The sequence below is a fragment of the Lactuca serriola genome, chromosome 3, assembly GCF_051521515.1.
Source record: "Lactuca serriola cultivar US96UC23 chromosome 3, Lser_US96UC23_V15, whole genome shotgun sequence".
In the NCBI taxonomy this organism is placed as follows: Eukaryota; Viridiplantae; Streptophyta; class Magnoliopsida; order Asterales; family Asteraceae; genus Lactuca; species Lactuca serriola.
In genome coordinates this window covers 124,829,997-124,850,670 of record NC_136410.1, presented here as the reverse complement: position 1 = coordinate 124,850,670, position 20,674 = coordinate 124,829,997, and positions in this window count along the sequence as shown.

Here is a 20,674-nt window from a genome sequence, read left to right as displayed (position 1 = left end):
AACAAGGCTATATTTGCATAAAGGTAGCTATATTGAGTTCCAAGAGCTCAATAACATCCAGATCTAAGGTCTCCATCCTAAGGAGAGCTCAAATCTCGAGTTTGAATCACATAAAACTCCAAAAGATACGTAAACAAGCATAAAAAAGGGTTTAAAGGAAGAATAAGCGAGGTGATAACTTTATTACCAGAATATGAAGTAGGTGGAAGCTAGCTCTTGGATCTCCTTTCTCTTCTATTGATCTTCTTTCCTTCCTTCTATTTTACAACTCCCAAGCTATCACAAAACACTCAAGCTCAACAATGGGGACAAGGGTTTTATAGAGAAATGCTCTAAAGGTGTTGGAGGTTGGGGTGGGAGGCTATAACGACATTTAAATAGGGTACAAACCCTGGGATTTAGGGTTTCATCCAGACTAGCGGAATCTCCGAGTTCGGGATACAGACTCGTCGAGTCACCTACTAAAGACGCGTGCAAATCCCGTCTCTACTCGACGAGTCGGGCTACTGACTCGTCGAGTTCCTCTTAAGGAAGGAAAATACTATACTTAAATTACATATCAGAAATGGAGAATTACAATTCTCTCCCACTTATCTTAGACTTCGTCCTCGAAGTCTGCTGCTATCGATCCTGAAAATAACTCCGGATAGTGCTCCCTCATCTCCTCCTCAGTCTCCCACGTCCACTCTGAACCCTTCCGGTGCTGCCACTGCACCTTCACTAACTGGATTAATTTGTTTCTCAAGGTCTTCGTCTTCCGATCTAAGATCGCAAATGGTCTCTCGATATAATTCAGGATGCTATCAACCTGAATATCCTCCAATGGTACCATTACTGACTTATCCACCAAACACTTCCGCAACTGAGAGACGTGGAAAGTGTTGTGGATCTGGCTAAACTCTGTTGGAAGATCCAAACGGTAGTCAACCCGACCCACCCGGGCCAAAACCCTAAAGGGAACTTTCCCCTCTTCCGGAATTGGACGACACCCTTCCAAGGTGACACCTTCAGGAGGAGCATATCACCCACTTGGAACTGCAATTCCGAACGCCTCCTGTCGGCGTAACTCTTCTGCCGACTCTACGCAGTCTGCAATCTGCTATGGACCTGCTAGATCAACTCTGTGGTCTTAAGTACCAACTCAGTCCTCCCAATGACCCTCTTAACGACCTCGCCCAACAAATTAGGGTCATACACTTCCTCCCATAAAGCATCTCGAAAGGAGGGCGGTCAATACTGGCGTGGTAACTGTTGTTATACGAAAATTCCGCTAATGGAAGATACGTATCCCAACTGCCACCAAAATCTAGAACACATGCCCGAAGCAAGTCCTCGAGAGTCTGGATCGTTCTCTCGCTCTGCTCGTCCGTTTGAAGGTGGAAAGCGGTACTGAAGTGGAGACGAGTCCTCATCTCGTCATGAAACCGCTTCCAAAACCTGGAAGTGAACCGGAGGTCTGGATCTGATACTACTGATACAGGCACTCCATGCCGTGCCACTACGTCACGCACATAAATATCGGCTAGCTTCTTAGCCGATATACTCTCCTGAATTGGTATAAAATGCACGCTCTTGGTCAGCCGATCCACTATGGCCCAAATCCAATCAACTCCACGTGCGGTCCTGGGAAGCTTAGTGATGAAATCCATAGTGATATCCTCCCATTTCCACATGGGAATGTCTAATGGTTGCAACTTGCCGTGGGGTCTCTGGTGTTCCGTGTTGACCTTCCTGCAAGTCAGGCATCTCTCCATATACCAAGCTACGCCCCGCTTCATGCAGGGCCACCAATAATCAGGTCGAAGATCTCTATACATCTTCGTCGCCCCTGGGTGGATGGAGAACCGAGACTTGTGGGCATCATTCATCAGCACCTGCCGTACTCCTCCCCAGTACGGTACCCAAACTCTCCCATGAAGGGTCAACAATCCTCGATTGTCATTGTCAAAGGAAGTTACTCAGCCAACAATCCTCTCACACTTTTGCCTCTCCTCCTTCAGGTCGTCAACCTGTGCCTCTCTAATCTACTCCAACAATGGAGTAATCACTGTCATTCTCAGACATATATCCCTGATCGGGGTTGCTACAGCCTTGCGGCTCAGGGCATCGGCCACTACGTTGGCTTTGTCCGGATGATAAAGTATCTCACAGTCATAATCATTTACTACGTCTAACCATCAGCGCTGCCTCATGTTCAGATTCGGCTGATCCATGAGGTACCTCAAACCCTTGTGATCCGTGTAAATGGTACATCGGACCCCATAGAGGTAATGTCGCTAAATCTTCAGGGAAAACACTACTGCCCCCAACTCCAAATCGTGTGTAGGATAGTTAGCCTCGTGAGGCTTCAATTGTCTAGAGGCGTAAGCTATCACATGGCCTCGACGCATCAAAACCGCTCCCATACCCGTGATTAAAGCGTCACAGTAAACTACAAAATCCTCTACTCCCTCTAGCAGGGTAAGAATCGGCGCCTCGCATAATCTCTGTCTGAGGGTCTCAAATGTCGTCTGCTGCTCAGGCCCCCAGCGATTTCTTGGTCAGTCGGGTGATCGGAACTGCTATCTTGGAGAAATCCGGATGAATCTCCTGTAGTACTCCACCAGTCCTAGGAAGCTCCGAATCTCGGATGGAGACCTCGGGACCTCCCACTGCGTCACGACCTCTATCTTGGCCAGATCTACTAGTATACCCTTTTGGTTTACAAGGTGTCCAAGGAACTGCACATCGCACAACCAGAACTCGCACTTGGAGATCTTCGCGAATAGTCTCCCTCCTCAGCGTCTCTAGCACCTCTCTCAGGTGCTCCTCATGTTTTTCCTGAGTCTCGGAATAAACCAAGATGTCATCAATGAACACTATCACTGACCGATCCAGCATTGATTTGCATACGCGGTTCATGAGATCCATGAACGCTGCTGGAGCGTCGGTGAGCCTTAACGGCATCACCACAAACTCATAATGACCATAGCGGGTCCTAAAAGCAGTCTTCTGCACATCCTCATCCCTGACCGGCATCTGGTGATAACCTGACTGTAGATCAATCTTGGAGAACCAAGATGCTCCCTAAAGCTAGTGAAACAAATCGTCTATCCTCGGGAGTGGGTAACGGTTCTTCACCGTTGCCTTGTTCAACTCCTGGTAATCTATGCACATACGGTACGTCCCATCCTTCTTCCTCACGAACAGGATCGGGGCTCCCCATGGTGAACTACACAGACTGATGAAACCCTTGTCTAGCAGCTCCTGCAGCTGCGTAGACAACTCTTGCATCTCAGGAGGAGCCAACCGATATGGTGCCTTGGCTCTCGGAGCCTGTAGAGACGCATTTTTATAACGAACGGTGAATGCGGAAGAAAGATATCTCGAGATTAGTCGTATTTTTGGAAGTATGAACACGAAGAACATAATATGAGTTCATAAAAAAGAAGTAAGAACAAGAGAGAATAATCATAATATTGCATGAAGAACATGGTGTGAGAGAAACTCTCCCTAGGTGGGGAGAACCCACCACTTTCTCTCTCTAGAATTACATTTTGAGAATTGTAACTCTTCTAAGAAATGAGAAATGAGCTAGCTAACTTTTTGAAATAAATGACCAACTCTCCATTTATATAGGACGGAGAGTATTTACACCACAAAATACAATACAAGGAAAATAGAACCTAATAAACACTCATTATTTGTGGAGCATTTACATGCACCAACATTCTCTCCCTAAATGCTTACAAATGATGAGAGATACAATAAGTGATACAATGCTATAATACAGTAATCCGACTAGCAAGTGTGGTAATAAAATGAAATCAAGTGCTGAAATATCTCTAAAACTCTGAAGTGTCTGTGAAGTCTGAAACTGGCCATGAATCTTTGAAATGAAGGTCTTCGGCTTCAAAACACAACCAATGAAGCAGAAAAACTAAGATCCAAATTTTCAAACCAGTCATAGTCACCCGAAGAAGGAGGTCACCATGAGCAAGTAAAAGATCCAATAAAATAAACACTTCGTCTTCAAAAGTCTGAAAAACATCTCGAGTTCTCGAATCATAATACATCAAAAGTCTTCAAAGAATAACCTACTAAAAATGTGAAGCATCCATAAAATGTAGTCCGGATAAAAATAATGTGAGTCCAAAAACATGGTCTAGCGATGCCAAAAATTTGATCCAAGGATCAAAAATAAGTGTCACGTCACATCGCTAAAATAATCTTCGTCTTCAACATATCATAAATCCAAACTCATGAAACCATAAAATTTAAACTAGATGCGAACCCAAAATCATCATGTGGTAGAGTCCGAATAATAAATAATTTGAATCGGAAATCATCGAGTAATGCCAAATATTTGATCCGTGAATACCAAAAATAAGTGCCAATTCGCATCACTAAATAAATAATCGTCTTCAGAAGTCTTCAAAAATCCAAACTCAAACAATAATAACCAAATACGGATGATATTCTCTCCATATTTTTGATAACCAATGACCGGATATCAAAAATCAACAAAATCATCGGATGGAGAGTGTCGGATACCAAGAGCTAAGAGAAGCTCTCCCTTGATGTATGAAGGGTCTCGATAAGAAACGAGAAATAGTAAAATAAATACTCTTGCGGTCATGAGAAGGCGGGTGACATAGTTGCTGAAACTGTGCTGAGAAAATCTGTTGTGCCAAAAATATATCTAAATATCCAAACTGCGGTGCCGGAACACTTAAAATGGTCTACAATAGAGAATAAAGTCCACATGCTCCAGATACATGATTCGTCAACCAAAAATGAAGAGCGCCAACTCATAATATCCCATAAAGTGAAGAATGTGAAACCACTTTGTGGATCAATCGCCGTTGCGGTGCAAGCATCACAAAAGATATATGAAGTTCGACTGCGGTAGGAGTATTCTCCCAATAATAATAACCGACATGAAAAGAATAACCAATGTGACAATCCATGGGTAAGTGGTGGCAAAAATTGGTGTTAAAAAAATAATTTGTTTTAATAAAAAAATTGGTTATAATAAAAAAATGGCTAAATAAATAAAAAAAATTGGTGTTAAAATTTTTTTTGCTGAAAAAAAGGGGTAAAGAAAATGAATGCTAAATAAAATAATGGGTTTTAAATAAAAAGCTAAATTGGTATTAATAAAAATAAAGGAGTGTTAAAAAACAGTATTAAAAAAATGAGGGTAAAAAAAGTTGGTGTTAATTAAAAAATAAAATAGGTTGTGGTGCCAAAGGGGACTGCAGTTAAAAAGGCTCACTGTAAAGGGACCAAAGTTTATGGGTCAAAAATGAAACTTTGGTATAGGAAGGGAATGCAAAAAAAATAAACTGCCGTGGAAAGGGGTTTCCCTGCAGTAGGGTCCAAAGAGCAGGTGTTAAAAGGTGACTACGGTATAATACGGTATAAGGAGAGCTCTGCAGTATGGATCGAAGTATGGGGGCTAAAGTGAAACTTTGGTATTACAAAAAAATGTAATTGCGGTATGAATATGGAAGTAACTGCGGTTGAAAAAAGGGGGGTTTTCTGCAGTATGGACTGAAGTGCAAGGGTTGAAATGTGACTGAAGTATTATAATATGCATTGCGGCATATGAAAATGGGATTGCTGATCAAGATTGCGGTACGATTGATGGCTGCGGTAGGGAGTCCGAAGGCTAATCCGAGGCTGCAGTTTGCTCAGCAGTCCTCAGTCAGGGTTTTTTTTTTTTTTTTTTTTTTGAGAATAAAATAAACTGGAATAAGGCTTTGGTCAAGGATAAATATGGAGTGTGCAGGTACGTTTTAGGGACAAAAGGTGATGAGATTGAACAATGTCACATGGTTTTTGTCTTTTTGAATGAGTAAATAGTGGATTACTCTTTATCCAAAAGAGTAACAAGGAAAATTGACTTTTTGGAAACAAATTATCAGGTCCAAATACACTATCTTGAGGATTCACAGCAACAATTTAAAGATAAAAGGTGTAAACACCATACCTTATGTGAAGAACAAAAAGTTGATGGAAAGAAAGAATCTTCAAAATAAAGTGTTTTTTCTTCACTTTCTTCAAGAATAATAAGCCCATAATCTTGTGTCTTCTCATTCAAAAATAAAAGAAGCTCCTGGAATACATCTTCAACTTTTTAAGAGACCACAAAATTAATTCTTATCCCATTTTTTTCTTAATTTCTTCAACAACAACAAAATAATAACTTTTAAGAACATCTTTTTCCAGCATCAAATAGAACGAGCAGCAACAACAACAATTTATTTTATTAAGTAAAAATCACCTACAAAATAGAACTAAGAAAGAACTCATAAAAAAATTCCGGTTTGAAACCCGAAAATTTTTCTTGCAGAAACACGGAAAAATCACAAGATAATCACCGAACGGGAGTCGTTCCCTTGAACTAATCGTGAGATCTTCAAGGTACGGCTCTAATACCAATTGTCGAGAACCATTTTTATAACGAATGGTGAATGCGGAAGAAAGATATCTCGAGATTAGTCGTGTTTTTGGAAGTATGAACACGAAGAACATAATATGAGTTCATAAAAAAGAAGTAAGAACAAGAGAGAATAATCATAATATTGCATGAAGAACATGGTGGGAGAGAAACTCTCCCTAGGTGGGGAGAACCCACCACTTTCTCTCTCTAGAATTACATTTTGAGAATTGTAACTCTTCTAAGAAAATGAGAAATGAGCTATAGCTAACTTTTTGTAATAAATGACCAACTCTCCCTTTATATAGGAGGGACTGTATTTACACCACAAAATACAATAAAGGGAAAATACAACCTAATAAACACTCATTATTTGTGGAGCATTTACATGCACCAATAGAGCCGCACCTGGGACCAGGTCAATCCGAAACTCGACCTGTCTTTCCGGAGGTATCCCAGGCAAGTCCTCCGAGAATACGTTCGGATACTCTCGCACTACTGGTACATCGTCAACTGTCACCTTACCCTTCTCCCAGGCATCTATAACATAGGCAATGTACACTGTTGAACGTAGCGCCTCGCACTCGCTGCTGAACAAAGAAATGGTCTGCGCTGTGGCCTCTCGCCCTGAATCATTAACTCCCTCCCCCCCCCCCCCCACTGGGAGTGCGAACCCTCACTAACTGCAGCTCACAATCGGTCACTGCCCCATTGAGGCTCAGCCAATCCATACCCACTATAACCTTATTCCCTCTCAGGGAAATAGGAACAAAGTCCACTGAAAACTGCTCATCAAATAACTGCAGCGAACACCCCCTATGCACTCTCGCGACCCTGACGGTCCTGCTATCAGCTATCTCAACCTCGAGTGGACAACCCAGCTCCCCCAGAGCTCTACTAAACCTCTTGCTAAACGCAAGTGAAACAAATGATCGGGTGGCCCCCGAATCAAACATTGTTGTAGCTGAAATGCTGTTCACTAAGAACGACCCTATACGAAAACATATAACTATGAGAAACAATTAATATCAAATAAGAGACAAGATGAAAATACATACCCTTCACCACATCAGGAGTCGCTCGCGCCTCCTCTGTTGTCATCTGGAAAGCTCTACTCTTCGCCACTGGCGCCTCACCTCGGCCCTGACGGCCATCTGTAATCCTCAATGTAGCAGGGGCAGGTGCTGCCACCTTCCTTGCTGATGCCGAACTCGGACACTGGGACTTTTTATGTCCCCTCTGATTGCAATGGAAGCAAATCAGATCATATGTTGCGGTAATGGGGGGAGTAGTTGTACAATCTCTGCTCATATGCCCGGTCCGGCTACACTTGTAGCAACCGGGACTCCCTGCCTTGCACGCCCCATAGTGCAATCACCCACACTTACCACACCGACTATGGCTCTACTGTCCTCTAGATCTGTGATCCGATACCTTGGGATTTTTGCCCGAACTCACTGTGCCAGATGCCGCCTCTGGCTTCCTCTTCTTCTCCATCTCCAAATCTCTCTCTCTCTCTCTCTCTCACCCTCGCAATCATATCATCCAACATTTTACAGCTGGACCGGCTCACAAACTGGTGGATATCACTCCACAACATCTCATGATAATGGTCCTTCTTCATTTCCTCATCAGCTGCGTACTGAGGAACGAGAAAAGCCCTCTCCCTGAACTTGGCGGTAATCACCGCCACTGTCTCTGTAGTCTAGGTGAGATCCTGAAACTCCCTAACTAACTGCTGCACCTTAATAACCGGTGCAAACTAGGCTCTAAACCTGGTAGTAAAATCAGCCCAGGTCATCGCATCAAGAGCTGCGTCATCTCCGATAACAAGCCCGATCTCCTCCCACCAATCTTGTGGCCTGTCCTTCAGAAGACAGGATGCTAGTCTGACCTTGTCCCCCTCGAGACATCTGCTGGTGCGGAACACATTAGCGACATCCGCCAACCACCTGGTACTCGCAATGGGATCCCATTCCCCATGGTAGTCTGGAGCTACACAAGCCCGAAACTCGTTGAAGGTGAGTGTGCGCGACTCCATCATGGCCGCCACCTCAGTATGGAATGTGCTCAACCTCTCATCCATCAGCTTTAAAATACCCTCCATGATCGAACCGAGGATCACAGGAGTATGCTCAAGTATGATGCGAGTAACCTCTGAAGAGAGGAACTCCGTGGCCTGCTCATCTAGATGGTCAACCCCCGAGCCTGATCCTGATCCCTCGTCGGCTCCTGAACTGCCGACTTCTGGCCTAGGGCGTAAAACCACCATTCTGAAATCACATCATGATAACTGTCAGAAACACTGATATATCTCAAGGGATCGTTACTACTTACAAGTTCCCTTGTCTCATCTCAGCCTTCCTTGGTTCAAGTACGGATCCTCTACTTTCAGTAGTATACGCCCATACTACCTTCCACATCTATCCGTACTTTCCTCAAGAACTGCCTTGACTCCACCAAATCACTTCTACTGCTACTGATATCTGGTTCTCTCATCTTAGGCTTGCCCTAGGGAAATCTCTAACTCCACCCAACCCAGTCCTCGGCTGCTGAAGGCCTCCTTGTAATGCCAATTAGCCATCACCTGAATACCATCACATGTGACGAGGCTCGGATAATTATTCGAGTAAAATACTCGTCCCTATAATAGTTAGACTCAAAAAAGAGTTGTGCAATAGGGCCAAATCCAGCACTCTGAGATTATTTAACCCTGACCACATGTGACAGGACGTATTCACCTAATGGCTAACTCCCATCACTCAGAGTCCCACAAAGCACAAAGCGAGCAGCATTCAGACACAGGAAACTACTCAAGCAATTCTATCCTAATAACAAGAAACTGTACTATCATACAATGTTAAGCCCGCACTATGAGGCGTAACCTAAACAGGCTATCCTACTACTGTTTACTCAATACTAGCATGCAATTCTCATGAAGCTGAAAAACATGTAGCAGGAAGATAAGGCATCCTCCTAGATCCTTATCCTATTCTAGCATGCTGTTCTACTGAAACTGAAAATGATAATCATAACATAAACTTGTATGGGTAATTTGGGAGTACTTACTTCAGTTCGGCAGATCGCATGCACCAGACCATTTTTCTCTTTTTCAAAAACTGTTTTTCTTTTTAAGTTTTCTTTTTCAAAAATTCTTTCGAAAACATTTTTCTTTTCAAAATCTTTTTACCATTTCTTTAGTTTGATTCCAGTCATACTCGAAAGTGTGCCTGAATCCCTCAAACCAAGGCTCTGATACCAACTTAAAACATCCCAAAATACCAACCCAAAAATTTTTGTTTTTAAAACATTAACAAAACCATAGTATCATCTAACATTTAATAAAGCCATGATCCGAGTGTCTCATAATGGCATAGTAAATGAATCAAATCAAACTAATGTCAATATCATATCAAACATCTGAACAAACTCCCAGGATAAAATTGTGGTGTGTGTCATGCCATCATCACGAGCTCTTCCCTTTACTAGCGGAAGTACCTGAAACCAAAACTGAAACTGTAAGCATGAAGCTTAGTGAGCTCCCCCAAACTACCACATACCATACAATAACATATAAACATATATTGGGTCTTGCCCGCTGCATCGGACCGAAGTTCGGGAACTTCATCGGAGCGAAATTCGGAACTAACCAGGGCCTTGCCCTCTGCATCGGATCGAAGTTCGGAAACTGCATCGAACCGAAGACCGGAACTAACCAGGGCCTCGCCCTCTACATCGGACCGAAGTCCGGAAACTGACTGAACATAGCATAGCATAATCATAACTACTAGCATAAACACATGTACTGCATACTGCATCGGACCGAAGTCCGGAACAGATAACACAAAGACATGCTTGAATCACAAAGACATCAAGGAAACTGAACTACTACATCGGACCGAAGTCCGGAACTACTGCTAACTAAACGGGCCGACATTGTGGCCGTAGACCCGATCCTATTGGAAGGAAAACTCACCTCTTAACGTTGGCTGCTGAGATGCTAAATCTGAAACTGGCCGACTGCTGCTCCGGAACTCCCCGGCTACAATTTCCGTAGACACTAAATCAGATATTGATAACTATTCTCAGGGTAAAATGACTAATTTACCCTTGGTCAAAGTCAACCTCCTGGTCAAAGTCAACTTTTAGTTGACCGGACTAGCCGAGTTGGGCCGCCAACTCGCCTAGTCCCTAACACCTTTTCTAACCCTCAACTCGCTTCAACTCGTCGAGTTTGGCAACAACTCGACGAGTTCTCCTTCCGTACTAACGTCGAATCTAACTTCATCCGACTCACCTAGTTGTATGAATAACTCGTCGAGTTCTCCTTCATCATACGAACACGTCCAAACTATGACTCGCCGAGTTATATGAACAACTCGTCGAGTCTGTTCTTGAAGCAAAAAGATTACCTTGGACTCGCCGAGTCATGGCGTGGACTCACCAAGTCTCCTGCATACCATTACTATACAGTAGATTCTAGTCGATTTCAGTGCATCCAATTCATAGATCTAGGCTTCTAGGCTGGTTTACCACGTAAAGCTTCCAACTTTACGTTCATGCACACGAGAGTGGGGCTAAAACACCAAAATCATCCAACACTAAGCACTTAGGGTTTGGAACAAGGCTATATTTGCATAAAGGTAGCTATATTAAGTTCTTAGAGCTCAATAACATCCAGATCTAAGGTCTCCATCGTAAGGAGAGCTCAAATCTTGAGTTTGAATCAGATAAAGCTCCAAAAGAGACATAAACAAGCATAAAAGAGCGTTTAAAGGAAGAATAAGCAAGGTAATAACTTTATTACGAGAATATGAAGCAGGTGGAAGCTAGCTCTTGGATCTCCTTTCTCTTCTATTTATATTATTTCCTTCCTTCTCTTCTACAACTCCCAAGCTATCACAAAACACCCAAGCTCAACAATGGGGACTAGCATTTTATAGAGAAATGCTCTAAAGGTGCTGGAGGTTGGGGTGGGAGGCTATAATAACGTTTAAATAGGGTACAAACCCTGGGATTTAGGGTTTCATCCAGACTAGCGGACTCGCCGAGTTCGGGATAAAGACTCATCGAGTCGCCTACTAAAGACGAGTGCAAATCCCGTTTCTACTCGACGAGTCGGGCTACTGACTCATCGAGTTCCTCTTAAGGAAGGAAAAATACTATATTTAAATTACATACCAGAAATGGGGCGTTACAAATACCCTTGATCAAACCATGATCATAAATAAAGTTATGTCAACTTAAGATTTTAAGTCAAAAACAAATCCTAGGCTTAGTATAGTATTGCGGTCATACTACAACTAGACCTAGAGTGTGCAACTAAATTTTATTATGGACCTAACGACGCACACCTAAACCTAGATGTCATTGTTAACAATCTAAACTTAGTATAATCGCCTAGTTCTTATTATTGCTTTAAGATTTTGCTCGAGACCTACTACTCAAGGATTCAACGTCTAGTTTAAGGCTGCATGGAATGGTCTAGAGTCTGGTATCCAACATACCTATTTAGAGAGATTCATGAGAAAGAGCTGGTACTATCTGTTATATAATATAATTAACTTTTATATGTACGATACAAAAATCAAATCAATCCAGTAACGAAAATCCAAAAGTCAATGAGAGTTCCCATTCATGCTCTCAACATCAAAATCGTAACAAGCACTTGATACAAACCTTTGCTCCTAATGCTTTGACAATCTAATTGTCTATGACAATTGAATCATCTATCGAAGACAACGAAATGGAGAAAATTTGTTTTCATGTTTTCGATTTTGACTTTTACCGTTTGACTGTTTGATTTCATCAAAAACAATCATCACTTCTTGTATCGACATCCACTTCGAATAGAGAACAAGAATATTAATTTTGACTTTCTGGTTGACGTAGAATCGATGTTGGGCTCAACATGGAATGTTAACATAAAAACATAATTTTTTTACGCTTGAACATTGGATCAATGAACAGTAGACGGATTATAAATTTTGGCTTGAAATCGAATTTCCAATTCATGCAATTGAACATTAGTATTTCAAATTTTGGATTAATTTTTCATCATCATCTTCATTTTATCATCAATTCATCAATAAACTAGGTATCAATCACAACATAAATTTTTCCTAATCCATTTTAGAATTTGTGAAACCACCTTCAAAATCCTTTTTCCATTTACGATACATGAATTGAACATGGAAGATTTAGGTTCCTTGGTTGGATTTAAGAAATTTCCAATTTGCACATTGTATCACCCATGATGCACATTGTACCATCCGTGAAACTTCTTCTCACTTCTCCAAGATCTAACTTAATCTTCATAATGAATTTGAGAATCCTCAACAATTTTGGGTTTGGATTTCGATTTCATAAAAGAATTTGATGATTTTCTCTTTGGAATCCAAATTTTCTTCATTGATTTCGGCATCAAAACGACATTTGAAGAATTTTGTTTAGAGACCCAAATTTTCTTGTTTATGATCTTCTTCTTCTTCTTCTTCTTCTTCTTCTTCTTTTTCTTGGATCTTGAAGTTTAGATCTGAAGAAAACCTCATTCTTCACAAGTTGAACTTGACAATTTTGAATCATGTCTTTTAGATTTTGATACATTTGAACTTCTTGGATTGAAGGCTTTCTATAAGGCACCATTCCTTCAAACGAATCAAAGAATACAAACACTCATCGATTTGAACTCCAATTGAACAAAAAGACTTTCATAACTTCATGAGAATCACATTGAATTTCCTTGTCTTGAACATCATGACCATCTAGGTAAAATGCAAGAACATTGACACCACATTTGCATTCATCAAGACAAATTCCTTTAATGATTCCATCTTCTTTGTTTTTCCTTTTTCTCTCATGATAAGTTGTAACCTAACGATTAAGCAAAACTTTATGAGTATAATGATCAAGAGGATAACCAATCATCTTTCCACATTCATCACTTTTTTCACAAGAAATGAGTGAATTTTATTTAAAATACCTGGTTGTAAAGTTTTTGACAAGTCCTTCAAAACCATATGGATATGGATCATCTCCAATAAATAAAAGCCATCTTTCACAAAATTCTTTATCAATTTCGAGTCAACAATGAAAAGATCACAAGAACTTGGATTTTTATAGAGAGAGAAAGCAAAATTGATCAAAATTCTAGAGAGAGAAAGTGGTTTCAATATGAACTCTAGAGAGAGAAAGGTAAAATCACATGAATTCTAGAGAGGGAAAATCATATTTGAATCAAGATCAAAGAACAATTTGATTTCTAGAACAAAAGATACCCTAAAAAATGAAGAACTCAGAATAATTTGTGATTCACCAAATCATGTTGTCATCATGGATCAATTTCTTGAAGACTTCAAGCACACTTCAAGAACACCCACTCTGATACCAATTGCAGTAAGCCGAGTATGATGACAAATGCGGATACACTCTGGATGCAGAAATCCCATGTTCGTTGGCGATAGATACTCGCAATGGATACTTCAACTCACTAAGGGTCATACAAAATCCTTACTAAAAGATCAATACACAAAGGACCAACTTGCTCCTGTATTGAATAACACAGGAACGAGAAAATAATTCACTAAGAATGTACCTATTAGAAACATAAGCATAAGCATACCATAAAATAATCGACAAAACAATAAATAGAAACATACAAGTAACAATATATGGCGCCACCCTAGCCTCCTTTGTCGTGAATTGAAAAGTGTGACCTCGTGCACTTGGGGGCTCTGCCCTTTCTTAGCTCCCATCTGTGATCCTCATAATAGCCAGCGCTTGATCATGTGCTAGTATATTAGTAAGAAAAGGGCATTGGGCCTTCATATGGCCCACCTAGTGACAGTGATAGCAAATCCTGTTGCTCGGTACTAGAGCCTGCTGATGGCAGTCCTTGGCATAATGCCCATTCTCGCCACATTTGTTGTAACCATATGAAGATTGACATATAACCTCATGAACCTTGCTGCACTTAGCACAAGTGCAGCCACTCTGGCCTCCAGATCTCTAATCTACGGGCTTGAACTGCTTCGCCGCAGGCTGTGTTTGAATCGGCGTCTACCTCCGCTCTCTCACCTGGAGCTCCATCGATCTCCCGCATCCTAGCGGCCTCCTGAAATGCCACAAGTGTACCATAGCGCTATGTGGATAAGAATTAGAGAATAACCGTCTTGAGTATGCTAAAGTACTAGGTAATCTGAGCTTGCATAAAAGCAAAAATAACTCAATACAAAACATAGCTCTCTCTGTAAGCATCCTCGTCATCTCAGTCATCAACTCAATCCCCTACCTTAGATCCAAATACTCCTAATCCAGTCTCTCTCACTCCCCCAATGGAATATATCTTAAGCGGAACATCTCAGAGAACTTCTCACAACTCACGGCAACCCTTTACTTCGGAGTATACGGGCTAGTCACCAATCTCCACCAATCCTTCGCTCCAGACCGAAGAAGGTTCAGAACACACTTGACCTTAAGGTCAGCTAGGTAGGAACAAGTAAATGAATATCCCTCAACATTTGATAACTATCTCATAGAAATAATCGTATCATATACCCCATCACACACCGAGGGCTTCGTATTATCGAAATCCCAATACTGGAAGGCTCTCCCCATGTCAATTCCCACAGCAGTGACATCCGTGGTAGCTGCAGCACCAACAACCTCAAAAAAGCGCAGTGTATCAGTCATCAATCTATCCTGGCAATCTTGATATGTCACACCCCCAAACCGGATGGCAGAAACGTGTGAGGGTGGAACGAGAATCCAATATCATAATAATTTAATACATTGAAACACATGTGCATAAACAACCATTGTACAATATGGTTAGATAAGTTACATGATCCAAATGTTAATTGATATCAAAACACATTACAATTTTTGTATGTTATCGGATAGAGTAGTTCCCGTACAAATATCAGAAAGTTCAAGGAATGATATTTGGTGTCTTGTCTTCATAAGTGGTTACATCGATCCGAGCTTAATTGTTTCTTGAGATTACATTCCATTTTAAAAGTCAACATAAAGTTGTTGGGTTCATAAGAGTTTAATTCTAGAAAAATCCGATGTTATTCCTTATGTGTAAATTGTATCTCTATCTTGCGAAATGTTTGTTTTGTATTTTTATGCCTTCCACGTATAAGAAGAATGTATGTGTGTAGTATGTATTTAAAAGTATTTATAAAATAGAAGTTCCTATAACCTCTAAACTTATAACAAGTGTGGCTCGTCATGTGATTATATTATCCATAATCAAGTGTATAAGTAAATAATCATACATATAAATGTGTTTTGTACTAGAATTTCACTATTCGATGTTATAATAAGCCGTTATAATCGAGCTATCGACTGTAATGTTGCCCGCGATGCTTCTTCGGAGTTCGTGAAAACATTAAGACAATTGTCACCCGTGACCCTTCGGTCGTGGTTGTAGCTAGCAACCGTAGGTAGGGGTTGTCAATCCCATATAGATCTATACACAACTATCCCGCTCATTTAATATTTAATGATTATAAGGTCGGGACTTAATGCCTTGGTTGAAAAAATGTCTCACATAACTCGTCGAATGTACGTTATTCTAGTTGTAAATGTAATCAAAATTTTCTATGTCTAGGATAATGATCAAAGTGTTGTGTTGGTTACCCAAAGTGAAATAGTATTATCTAAAGGATAATGATATTATCTAATGGTTAATAGTTTTATGCAATGTATAATCACAAAATATTAATCTTTCAAATCTAGATTTTTGGTAAAAATGTTGGTTTGTGGTGTGTGTGTGTATATATATACACACACACACACACACAAATTCATAACTGAGGCGTAATCAAGTATGAGGTAGTATTACCCAATGGTTGAAGGTTTTATCCAACATATATTAGATCTAGAACTTTCGTGTAAAGTCATTGACCAATGTATAATTTATTAGAATGGCATGTAATCTCCCCCAAAAGAGTTAAATGAGTAAAAATAGTAGAAAAAGGGGTTATGAACTCACTTCTTATGTTATTGTCCAAAGGTTAAACGGAACTTCAAGATGGTGGTCCTTGGCTTGGATCTTGGTGTTCTTGAGCTTTCCTTTGAAGATCTTGAGTTATGAGGGTTGTGTAGACAAGAGATTAAGCTTGGAATGAAGAATTTGAGAGTAATGGTGATGGTGGCAAAACTCTTGGCCAAATGAAGAAGAGATGAAGATGAGAGTGTTCGCTTTGGTTCATTCTAAGTTGTGAAGAAAGTGACTCTATTTATAGTGTAACAAAAGTGTTCTTGGTTGCATGGGGAATGAGTGGATGGTTTTAGCGGTATGGGATGGGGTATGTTTTATTGATTTTTTTATTATAAATGTGTAAGAGAACTTGATTATTTGATCTTGTAAGGCTTTTGCATTATTTTAATGTGTTTGACTTCTTTATATTAAAATAAGGATAGTTATATATATATATATATATATATATATATATATATATATATGTATATATATATATATGTGTGTGTGTGTATGCATATATTTATAATTATAATAACTTTTATAAAATTACACCAATTCTTATTCTTAAAGAAAGTGTTATAAAAGTTGGTTGCTATAATAGTTAGTCTTATAATTATTAGTGGTTTGGGATATGGAAGTTAGTATAGTTCATTTACACTTATTACGACCTTAATCACTAAAGGTCATTTGTATGTTATATTTCCCTATACCTTGTATGACGTTATATTGTTATAACCTGATAAATCGTTCACCAGTCATCCATTATTTCACGTATGTATTGTTTGTGTTAAATGTACCGACCTACATGAAGTTTCAAATTTGAAAAGGCAATGTACTTTCCATGGAATATTTTCTAATATATCATAATAATCGCGAGGGAAATATTATGTTTACCTTAATCATGGTTGACTTCTGTTTACCAAAATTGACGGTTGCATATCATCCCTCCGTGAAAAGAATTTTGTCCCAAAATTAATTTTAGGTATCGGGCTCTTAGGGACTTTGAAATAGTTGGGGATATTTTTGTTTCATTTGATCCTCGTGTTCCCAAGTAAACTCAAGTCACTACTTAGCATTCCAGGGGACCTTTACTATAGGAATGCGACTTTGTTTCATTTTCTTGACTTCCCTGTCCATCATTGCGACCAGTTCTTCAATGAAATTCATACATTCGTTGACCTCGATCTCGTCTGATAGAATGGAAAGGATTTCATCAGATAGGCATTTCTTGAGGTTTGACATGTGAAAGGTGGGATGTATATTGCTAACTTCTTGTGGCAATCGAAGCTTCGAAGCTACAAGATCTATCCTCGTATGGATCTCAAAAGGTCCTATATACCATGGATTAAGTTTACCTTGTTTCCCAAATTATATCATCCCTTTCCATGGCGAGACTTTTACTAGTACTCGGGTCTCCGACCTGAAACCCCAATGGTTTGCGTCTCCTGTTAATATAGCTCTTTTGCTGTCGCACCCCAAAACCGAGAACGGCGGAAACGTTCTGGAGCGGAGGACATCATATAAAATATCACAACACAGTAATAGTAAACAAGCAAACAACATCATCCATTGCATTAAATATATACTTTTAATACAAGTGTGTTCTGTACAGTTATAGACACCAAAAATGTAAATCAAAATAAAGAGATGAGTCCTAAATGCGCTCCATCTTCTCAAAAGATGGTCTCGGTACCTGTCTACTGATGACCTGAGAATACAAGTTATTTTGAAAGAGTTTATCAGCATTAAAGCTGGTGAGTTCATAAGTATTTAGTGTCGGTGTTTGTATCAAAATGTTTAAACGTGATGTTGAAGTAAGAGTTTGTAATCATTTGTATTAAAAGTATATGGATGTTTGTAGGGTTTGTAAAAGTTTGTAATCTCCTAGAAAATCCTATATTTTCTACCAAAAGTAGCCTTCTATCAAGGCATAACTGTTATGTGTGTTTGTTTCTTGTAAGCGTGTGTAATTTTCCCAAGTATAACTATCATTATAAAAATATAGTTTGTACGTTATTGTTTAAGTGAAAAGATCACTAAATAATTGTAAAGGGTAAATTAATGTAGTACTGTAGTGTTATATTATAGGAACTACTATCGTACTAACTACCTTAAACCGGATTTGTATCAAGGTATCATGTGATGAATTGCACCATACTATCGGCTGACTAACAACGACAAATGTAGGTCGTAAAAATGGTATGACGTTTGGGACTCGCAGACCTGCAGGTCCAGCTGTAGCTAGCAGCAAGGTGTAGGATAGTCAATCCAGTATAGATCTATACGCAAACTCACGATCTCCCTCCAAGAGACTCTGGTTACAACTCGGCCCATGACATTTAAGGCCTGCTCCGATATAGTGGATCACATTTATGTAAATGTATGTATGTATATGTAATGTATTGTTTCTATTCTGGTATCGTTGTATATGTTCTTTTTCTAGTATAGTTGTATATGTTATCCTTCTAGTATAGTTGTATATGTTCTCATAGTAATATCATGTATATGTTCTAGTAGTAATAAGTATTGACTTATGAATGAACTGACTCCTTGTATGTTTCTTGAAACTAAAAGTAGTAAGTAGTATAACCCTAACTATACCTATTATAGTTTATTAGTAGTTTGAGGAATGACCGAATGTATTGAACTAAGATACAAATCTTTATGTCAATACATACACACATAATATATAAATAAGGATTCAACGACACTCGGACAAATAACCGGGTACTTTAGGACCACAACCAAACGAGGAACAGGAAGTCAAGTGGGTTATTTCTCCTAAGTCCTTCAAACTCTATTTATATAACTATATATATATATATATATATATATATATATATATATATATATATATATATATATGTATTAAGCATGGTTTTTAACAATATAAGAGTTTAAAACATGTGGAATAGGTTAATGATAGTTTAAAGTCACTTGCTTGGTAAAACAGTTTGAAGTATTTAAACTTCCAATAATATACTAGTTATCAATCACATGTGATTGATCTAATAACTTATCAAGATTTAACTTGTATTCTGCCCCATAAAAGCATTTAAAACATTTCAAAGGTTGATTAATAGGGGTATGAACTCACCTATAGTGAGTGGTTATGATGACAATGTTGGATTAGTTGCTAGGTGTCAAGTGGTGACTTGAGTACACACGCGACTCCTATTTAGCATATATTGGCACATATATGGATATAATTAGTATTATGAACAACTAATTGATGATTTTCGGACTACCTTAGGGACTAGTAGACACTTATAATGAAGTGTTACAATCATATATGATTGTATGAAGGGTTATAAGGCTATACAAGAAGGTGTATGGCCAAAATACACACTATATGTGTTTGTGCGGCCAGGTGTGCAGCCTGGTGTGCTGCCAGCCCATGTGTGCGGCCAGGTGTGCTGCTAGATGGTGTGTGCTTCCAGAAACATGGTGTTCTTGGTGTTCTTGGTGAAACTTGTTACCTTTTGGATGATACTTGAGAGGATTTTGAGTCTTTGCTTTGAAGAAATGTAAGAAGTGATCAAGAGACCAAGGACTTTATATATATAGGAGGTGAGTGCGGCTGGGGTGTGTGTGGTTGGGTGTTTGCGGCTGGCTGGCCGCACACTCTAGTGTGTGGTCGCACACACCTAACTTGGTGTGTTTGGCTCGTTTTTCCAATGCTATACTCTAACTATCCCTTCCTCCGACAAGTATCCCAATTATACTAAGCTTTAAGCACCCATTTAGACTCAAAAACCTCATTATAGAATAGCAAAACGAAGCTAATCTTTAATAAAAATGAAGAATGAAAGTTATAAATTTCGGGTTGTCACATCATCCCCCTGTTAAAGGGAATTTCGTCCCGAAATTAGAGTCTAAGCAAATAAGTTATTTATAGAAAACTAAGCGAATAGATGAGGATATTTCAATTTAATTTGATCCTCACGCTCCCATGTGAATTCCGGTCCCCGCTTGGCGTTCCAGCGGGATTACAAGTGTCTCGTCGGACAGACACTTTTTCAAGTTCGAAACGTGGAAGGTAGGATGTACGTTACTAAGTTCACTCGGTAAGTTGAGTTTGTAAGCTACTTGGCCGATTCTTGCGAGGATCTCGAAAGGCCCAATGTACATTGGATTTAGCTTTCCACGCTTTCTGAAGCGTATTAAGCCCTTCCAGGGTGAGACCTTCAATAAAACACGGTCGCCCACTTGGAATTCCAATGGTTTTCTACGTTTATCGGCGTAGCTTTTCTGTCGGT